A 9,372-nucleotide genomic window follows, 5' to 3' on the forward strand; every position below is an offset into this window, starting at 1 on the left:
TGCAAGGAAATGCAGATTTGAAGAGCTACTGCAAGTTCATCTCTATTACTTCTCTGACCTGTGCACATAACGAGCTGTCTCGATGGCGTTTTCCCTGCATTAGTGTGTCCAGACCTCTTACCATTTGAGACGCGCGCACTAATACGGCACTGCACTAATACGGCACACAGTGGATTGTGTCATTGGTCAGTTAGTCTTACTATGACATGGAATTATTCAGTCTTTCGCCCCTTACTGGCTACAAAAAGGAAACAACTTTCACGGAAACCGTGTTTGCAAATTGGAAGAAAGTGGTAGAAAAGTAGGAAGTGCATGAAACATCAGGCTGCCTCAGGGAAGCTGCATTGAAATTCAGATCCTTAAAATCTAATGCATATTTATTTAGTCAGGCTTCAAAAGGAAATCGGACACAAATAAAAGAAAACTGAGCTTGTATAGTAAAAATCTTCTCTTCTCTTGATTACATAGCAGTGCACGTGCCTCCAATGCGGTGGGCATATTGATGAAAGAAGTAACTTCGATATGAAAATAATCAGCAAATTTTAATCGGGCTGCAGCACGAAACTAGTAAATGGACATTCCATGATATACAAAACGAAATTTTGGCTGTTTTAAGCCATACAATTCTTAGAGATTACTGGATAATATCAATATTACATAGTATTTTCCAATCGTAGCAGATGAAACAACAGACACAGCCAACAAAGAGCGATTAAGATAAGATTTGTTGATACTTTGTTAGAGATAAAAGAATGTTTGTTACTGATATACTCGATACAAAGTGCCACAGTTAAGACCCTGTACTGCTGAACTGCTTTGATTCCATGCATTGATGGTTCAGGTAACATGGTTGCATTATATAATGGTGTCCAGACGAAATATGGAAACAGAAGGGAGCTGTATTTGTGCACTCCGTGCAGACGCGTTAGTCGATGTGACGATGTGAAAGCAATCTAGGATCGTCGAAATGCACTGAGTGTTATGAAGGATTTAATGCATTTTAATAGAGCATCACCTAACAGATTAGACATTTTTGTTCACTTAAAGACAGATTAGTCTAAATATTTGAAACCACTCGGCCCTACATGGTACTTTGCAATGTCTTCAGTTTTGTTCAACCCTGCTAACTTCATGAAATTTTTCTAAATGTTTGAGAAATGGCCCTTAAGATACTGGGGCCATAGCAACTTTGTTTTTAAATTAATATACAGACACTTCTCATTTACATGTTGTTGGTTTTGGTAAAAGTGCTTGGACACATTGATATGGCCAGCATAGAATCATAAAGAGATTCCCTACACTTACAGTAGGCCAATAACATGGTTTCTCAATCTTCTAACATCGATTAAATTTATGAGAGACAATTTTGAATCATTATGGGCTAAAACAACTTCAGAATGTAAAGGCATGGATGCTGAGCCCCAAAATTATTCCGTAAAAGAATAATCACTAAGAAATACAATGACTCCAACAATTCACTGAAGTGTGTGATAAGTACTGAAGATTTCAATACGAAACAATGGATTCGTCTATCAGCTCCTTGGAGTTACGAAAAAACTCTGTCATTCATGTTTGTAAACCAAACTGAACAATTTCTTCTTTCTGATAACAAATATTCAGATTATATTTCTAGGATTAAGGTAAGGACAACGAACGCTTGCTTCTCGGCCGAAGCATGTTTCGTGAAATTATCCGAAATAGTATTTCTGCAAACATTAGTTCATTAGATGAAATGGTGAAATACCTAGAAAAGGTGTAACACCAGTTTCACCTAGTTATCTATTGAAGTTCATCGTGCTAACATTCCCAGTAACGATCGTTTTTTTGTCTGCGAATGCTGAAAACGTATCTTCGGTTGTAACCAGACAGGACATCTTAACGTCAATGCCCTTGTCAATAACCGTAGAGATAAATCGATAAAAATTGACCTTGATGAGTGACGAGTTCATATGAGGGAATGAATCGAAGCGGAGCACATTTGCAGCCAGACAAGGTATTATGGCTACGAAGGCTTTCGCTGCGGAGTCCTTGCATAAAAAATTTTCTGTTCACTTGCAGAGTCAAATTCGGATAACATAACAGGCCTTAGAAGAAATCCACCACCATCTTCATCCGGTCCTAGATGGTGGATATCTTCGAAAGCTTGGAATTTTACCCGAATGTAACGCGACAAGTGAATAGAGACTCCTCAAAGTCATTAATTTGTCTCGTACAATTACTGACCCACTTCCTGGGACCAAAATAACTTTTGCGTATCATTTGGTGGCTCTGATATTATGTTTAAATGCATCTGTCTGGTTGGAAGCGTTCAGAACAGCGAAAAAATACCTGTTGGAAGTAAATAAACGCAATGTTATCTGTCGGATGTAGTACCTTATAATGATCTTTATACGCCTTCTCACCCCCTCCCCCTCCCTCCTCCTCCCAACCACACAAGAAAATTCAAGTCGCCGCCTCTTTGTGGGTGTGTAAAGTAAGAAATGAGGTTACAGACTAATGTTAGATGAACTTCGACACGCTGTCTTAAACAAAACTACCTGTATTCCGCTGCTTCTGTGACTTGAAATGATCACTGTCAACTATTCGCCAAGGGTGGCACATGAGATACGTACGGCTGCTGACTGCAGTGGCCCACAAGGCGCTCGCCGTTGAGCTCCCCGGCGGCCGCTGCCTCCTCGGCGTCTTCTGCAGCCCTCCGCTGCCTTGGCTGGCGAGCTGTCCGCTGCCCTGGGGCGCAGTGCGCACCCAGCACGGGTCGTTAGCGACGCTATTGTCGCGTCCAGACACGCCTCGTCTGCTCCGCTTGGGCTAAAGATCGCCACCGGGCGATATTAATTACTGCAAGGAGCCCAGCCTGACCCTGAGCTACAGGTGATGCCGCACCCGTTGAAGCAGTTGACAGCCAATCGGCACAGAACACCCCCACACTCGGTACCTGAAAAAGCAGAATATTTGTATAACGTTTTATTAACGTCTTGTTAACACCAGTATCGACGTTCTCAAACCCTCCAGTCTCTGAAAGAATATTGTTTTACAGACTGAAGCTTATGCACTTTCTTCAGTACTGCCCAAAAAAAAAGCACTCCGTCATCGGGCCACAAGTGGCCCGCCGAGACCATTCGACCGCCGTGTCATCCTCAGTGGAGGATGCGGATAGGAGGGGCGTGTGGTCAGCACACCGCTCTCCCGGTCGTTTTCTTTGACCGGAGTCGCTACTATTCGGTCGAGTAGCTCCTCAGTTGGCATCACGAGGCTGAGTGCAGCGCGAAAAATGGCAACAGCGCATGGCAGCGCGGATGGTCACCCATCCAAGTGCCGGCCATGCCCGACAGTGCTTAACTTAGGTGATCTGACGGGAACCGGTGTAACCACTGCGGCAAGGCCGTTGCCCAGTCCGCCCACGGAAACATTTAATTACATATTTAATAAAAACTCAACGAGCTAAAGTTTTGATTCTTTCCTGCAGTATGTCTTTGTGATGATTAATTAAGTTTTTAGCGAGTAACCAGTACAAAGAAAAATTTTTATGTAACTCTCTGTCATCGATTACCTCGGGCGTAGAATGCCATGCAACTCTATTGAGATCACACAACGCCGCTGCAAAAACTACACAGGCGAGTTCTCTCTGCTAGTAGGCCCACTCCCATTACCATAGTGACATGAGCATCAAAGCTGCTTGCACACTACATGTATCAATTAAATATCTGATTGAGAATCAGATAAGTCACTCTACCATCTAACAAGCTGAAGACACCGACCAAACAAAATGCTAATAACGGGTTAAAAATCTGTCAAATATACATCCACAAGACCGCCCAAGATATTTAAATACTACGCGTGACGAATAAAATCTATATTAAAATGATACATAGCCACACTAATCAAGGATGAAGAAAACAATAAAATATTACGATTTGTATGTGTATAAAAGAGTGAAATTATAGAATGTTAATTAAGGTACACATTACGAGAAATCTACAACGTACATAGCGACTGTTTACTTACGTGTGTTTAATTTGTGCACTATGTCTGCCGGCATTTAAAGATACCGTGGTTGCAGAGCGTGTCTGTTCGTCGTGGTATCCACCGTCGAGGATGAAATGGGTTTCGTCTTCCCACGTGGACCTGTAACCGTTTAGAGATATAGCCAATACTGCCTGAAACTTCTTTTTGCAGGCAGGTCACGTTAACTAGACGATACGAGCCAATCGTCCACAGGGGGCACGGCCCGCTGACGGATAAGTGAACAAGCGCAGAGGCGGATAATGAGGCCTCGATTGGAAATGACTGGAATATATGGAGCATCATCAACCTGCTCCGGCTTCGAACGAGTAACACTATGTGTCTAAGGCCGGGCGGCTTGTCTGGTGAGGCGATAATAGTTTATATGCACAAACCTTCCTCCTGAATCTATTTGTAAAATCGTATCAAAATCCCTATAATATTTCTTGACATTAGCCTTCACACACAGAGAGAAAAACTTGGCGGAAGGACTTCATAACATGTACGATTATACACCGAAGAGCCAAACAAACTGGTACACCTGCCTAATATCGTGTAGGGACCCCGCAATCACGCAGAAGTGCCCCAATATGAAGTGGCATTAACTCGAATAATGTCTGATATAGTGCTGGAGGTAATTGACACCATCATGAATCCTGCAGAACCTTCGAAAAATTCGTAAGAGTAAGTGCAGTGGAGATCTCTTATGAACAGCACGTTGCAAGGCATCCCAGATATGCTCAATAATGTTCATGTCTGGAGAGTTTGGTGGCCAGCGGAAGTGTTTAAACTCAGAAAAGTGTTCCTGGAGCCACTCTGTAGCAATTCTGTACGTGTGGGGTCGCGTTGTCCTGCTAGAATTGCCCAAGTCCGCTGAATGCTCAATGGACATGAATGGATGCAGGCAATCAGACAGGCTGCTTACGTACGTGACACCTGTCAGAGTGGTATCTAGACGTATCAGGAGTCCCATATCACTCCAACTGCACACGTCCCTCACCATTACACAGCCCACACCAGCTTGAACAGTTCCCTGCTGAAATGCAGAGTCCACGGAATCATGAGGTTGTCTCCATACCCGTACACGTCCATCCACTCGATAGAATTTGAAACGTGAGTCGTCCGACCAGGCAACATGTTTCCAGTCATCAACAGTCCAATGTCGGTGCTGACGGGCCCGCGACGCGTAAAGCTCTGTGTCGTGCAGTCATCAAGGTACATGGGTGGGCTTTCGGCTCCGAAACGCTGACATTTGTTGATGGCCCAGCATTGAAATCTGCAGCAATTTGTGGAAAGGTTGCACTTATGTTACGTTGAACGATTCTCTTCAGTCGTCGTTGGTCCCGTTCTTGCAGAATCTTTTTCCGGCCGCAGCGATGTCGCAGATTTTATATTTTACCCGATTCCTGATATTCACGGTACACTCGTGAAATTGTCGTACGGGAAAATCGCCACCTCATCCCTACCGCGGATACGTTGTGTCCCACCGCTGCTGCGCCGACTATAAGACCACGTTCAAACACTCTTCTGATAACCTGGCACTCTAGCATCAGCAACCTATCTAACAACTGCACCAGAAACTTGTGTTCTTGAATAGGCGTGACGATCGCAGCGCCATATTCTGCCTGTTTACATATCTCTCTATTTGAATACGCCTGCCTATGCCCGTTTGTTTGGTGCTTCAGTTGTTGTTTTTCGATTCCTTGAGTGTCATTCTGCCCGTTTCACGAGCCTCCAACAGATCAATGAAGACGCAGAAACCAAACGATCTGGTTGTGACATCTGTCTTGCGAACTACACGTGTCACTACGTCAACTTTTAGAAAAAAAACAGCAGTGCTCAAAGGTAATGACACGCTTAAACTACACACGCAGCACTGCCAATATTTTGAGTACCTATTTATAATTTTTACCACGAAGTTTGCTTTGACCATTATGAACGTCGGAGGCGGTAGTTTTAGTAGGAAGAGATAATTCTTAAGAAGCGTACGGGCGCGAGCCCGGAGAACCATTAGAGCGGGGGAAGGTAAGGTAGTGGGGTGAGTCAGACAGGCAAAGGTGGCAGCCCCGTGCCTTTATGCGAGCGATCTGAATGCGGCGCGGGCCGACGTCTTGGCGGCAGTTCTCAAAGGAGGAGCGGCGGCCGTGAATGTCTGCCTGGTAACGAGCAAAGTTGCCGCCGCCAATTTGCAGCCCGCGGCTGAGGCCCTGGCCGCTGCGCGCGTTCGCTGCTTCAATGCTGGGCCGCTGCACGCCGCGACCCGCCGTTTCTTCTGGCCGACCTGCTGCCGCTCCATGCGCTACACGGACTTGCGTCTCACCTTATCAGCTGCCTCCCGTCACCTACATTCTCATAGCACCTTTCCTTCCTCAATTTCGTACCTTGCCTAATGCGTTAACTATCTTGCATGTAAGAGTCCGGCATCGCAAATATTTTACAAATGACCGCTTCGAGATTCTCGCACGACATGAATTTTACTGATACTACCACGCTTCACTGAGGTTCCCTATATTACTTTCGTGATTTTTCTTCATTAAGAGAAATATGACAGATAAATTCATTAAATTACAGATTCATTCTTGCAGAAAATGAAACAGCAACAAGCCACTTTTAATTAAGCTGCATATTCATATAAATAGCGCAGTTACCCCTTCGAACCGGCGTGTTCATCAGACGTTTGTCCCCTTTAAGATACAAATAAGTTGTTGTTGACATTAGTTTCCACTTTTTATTTCACCTTGTAGTGAAAATTCCTTGGGGTGGTAGTACCGTCGAAAATACCGCATCGTTATCTTGCAATGCTGACAGTCTGCGTTCATGTAGTAGCGAAGACTATATGAAACACGGACCGCATACAACTTAAGACTTATGGCGTTTCTTTTTCTTCCGTTCTTCCCAGTACTTCTTCATTTTCTCGCCAACTGCTCATCTCTGCTCATCTGTCCACACTCTCTTGGGTCGAGGTTTTGGCGCATCTTCTTTATAGTTTGCGTTTTCTATAAGTAACCTAAAGTTATTCCTGTCACGTATTATTTCTTCTGTAACATCTATTTCGTTGGTGTCTTTCTTTACTGCTTCTATCCATCCTAAAGTTTTTTTCAGCTTACTAACGTAATTAAAAATTTTCTTTGTAATCCGTGTTTCTTCCATTCTTTTTAAATGTCCATAAAATTTTAGCCGTCTCTTCCTCATTGTATCTGTGATCTTTTCTGTATTTTTGTATAGGTCTTCATTTCTCCTTTTAATCCACCTATTTTCCTTGTTTTCCTCAGGACCTAGAATTTTTCTTAATATTTTTCTATCTCTTCTTTCTAGTTCCCTTAATTAGCCTTTCTTATTCAATGTTAGGCACTCTGATCCATATGTTGCTTGTGTCCTAATAACTGAATTATAATGTTTAATCTTTGCTTGTATGGATATTGATTTCTTATGAAACATATATATATATATATATATATATATATATATATATATATATATATATATATATATATATATAGGGTGTTACAAAAAGATACGGCCAAACCTTCAGGAAACATTACTCACACACAAATAAAGAAAATATGGAGTCCGGAAACGCTTACTTTCCATGTTAGAGCTCATTTTATTGCTTCTCTTCAAATCACATTAATCATGGAATGGAAACACACAGCAACAGGACGTACCAGCGTGACTTCAAACACTTTGTTACAGGACATGTTCAAAATGTCCTCCGTTAGAGAGGATACATGCATCCACCCTCCGTCGCATGGAATCCCCGATGCGCTGATGCAGCCCTGGAGAATGGCGTAGTCTATCACAGCCGTCCACAATACGAGCACGAAGAGTCTCTACATTTGGTACCGGGGTTGCGTAGACAAGAGCTATCAAATGCCCCCATAAATGAAAGGCAAGAGGGTTGAGGTCAGGGGAGCATGGAGGCCATGGAATTGGTCCGCCTCTACCAATCCATCGGTCACCGAATCTGCTGTTGAGAAGCGTACGAACACTTAGACTGAAATGTGCAGGAGCTCCATCGTACATGAACCACATGTTGTGTCGTACTTGTAAAGGCACATGTTCTAACAGCACAGGTAGAGTGTCCCGTATGAAATCATGATAACGTGCTCCATTGAGAGTAGGTGGAAGAAACTAAAATGAGTTCTAACATGGAAATTAAGCGTTTCCGTACACATGTCCACGTAACATATTTTCTTTATTTGTGTGTGAGGAATGTTTCCTGAAAGTTTGGCCGTACCTTTTTGTAACACCCTGTATATGCATGAACATAGTGTAACGCACCACATGCTCACACACACAAACACACACACACCAGAAAGTTTCGTCACGTGGAATTTCAACAACAACGAACGGGTATCTTAACGTTGACAGACGTCTGATGATGAACCTGTCGGTCTGAACAGGTAACTGCACTGTTTATGTCAATAAACATCATTATTAAAAGGGAATGGTTACTGTTTCCTTCTTTGCAAGGATCTAGTTGTCAGCGTCTCAAAATAACGGTTTTCGAAAAGACAGCGTCTATACATTAATTTTTCGTGACGTGGATGCGCCGTTGTACATAATTTTTTTGAAAGACATCGTCATTACCCTTCATTCCTAAAACAATTTTTTTCGTAAGAATGGTTATTGCCATTTTAAGTGGAGTAGTAGAGTACAGAGAAAATTTTGTGCTTCAGCACATAGCAAAATTATAAAGAAAAGAATATCTAATATGTATGCAGGATGAATCACCTAACTTCACCCCTCTTATTTCATGAACGGTTAAAGTAGAGTTTTCAGTACATAGTAACAGGAAGCGGATTACGTAATTAGCTCTTGTAGCACGCAAGATATTTACACAGTTACATTCTGTATGAAATGATATATGTTTTGACAGAATTCCATAGCTCTCCATAAGACGAGTATACTGATGTACTGTTAGTTAATCCTGACGTTGAAACTTTTCACAAAACTGTCCCTGAAGTGAGGTAAAACTGAAAAGCAGTGAGGCCAGAATCGGCTATTTCAGGGTAAATACCACCAACTAGGGGTCTTGAAGCTATGTCCCGTCGTTATATACAGCAGGAAGACTGGCATATATTTATAAGATCTAATGTAACTAGCCTTGGCCTTACTTTTTACGACAAAGATAGATTAGCTACGATTATTGTAGCTTCTAGGATATAAGCAGGGGCTTATGAAAATTATTTCAAAAGTCTGTACGCTCTCAGGTTTAAGTCAACACCGTTTGGTGGAAACAAACACACAGTCGAAAGGCGGAGACTAGATGGGTTCCTCACTTGGGGGTGTTTACACCGAAGTTGGCGATTCCGGGGGACTTGCTCTTCAGCTTTTGTTCACTTCTCTAACGATTTTGCGGAAAGTTAA

General features: G+C 42.8%; 1 pseudogene; it reads right to left on the minus strand.

The window, feature by feature from the left end:
- Positions 1 to 3,272: 3,272 nt before the first annotated feature.
- Positions 3,273 to 3,390, minus strand: LOC126427476 (5S ribosomal RNA; annotated as a pseudogene).
- Positions 3,391 to 9,372: the final 5,982 nt, after the last annotated feature.

Source organism: Schistocerca serialis, chromosome 1 (genome assembly GCF_023864345.2).
Source record: "Schistocerca serialis cubense isolate TAMUIC-IGC-003099 chromosome 1, iqSchSeri2.2, whole genome shotgun sequence".
NCBI classification, from domain to species: domain Eukaryota; kingdom Metazoa; phylum Arthropoda; class Insecta; order Orthoptera; family Acrididae; genus Schistocerca; species Schistocerca serialis.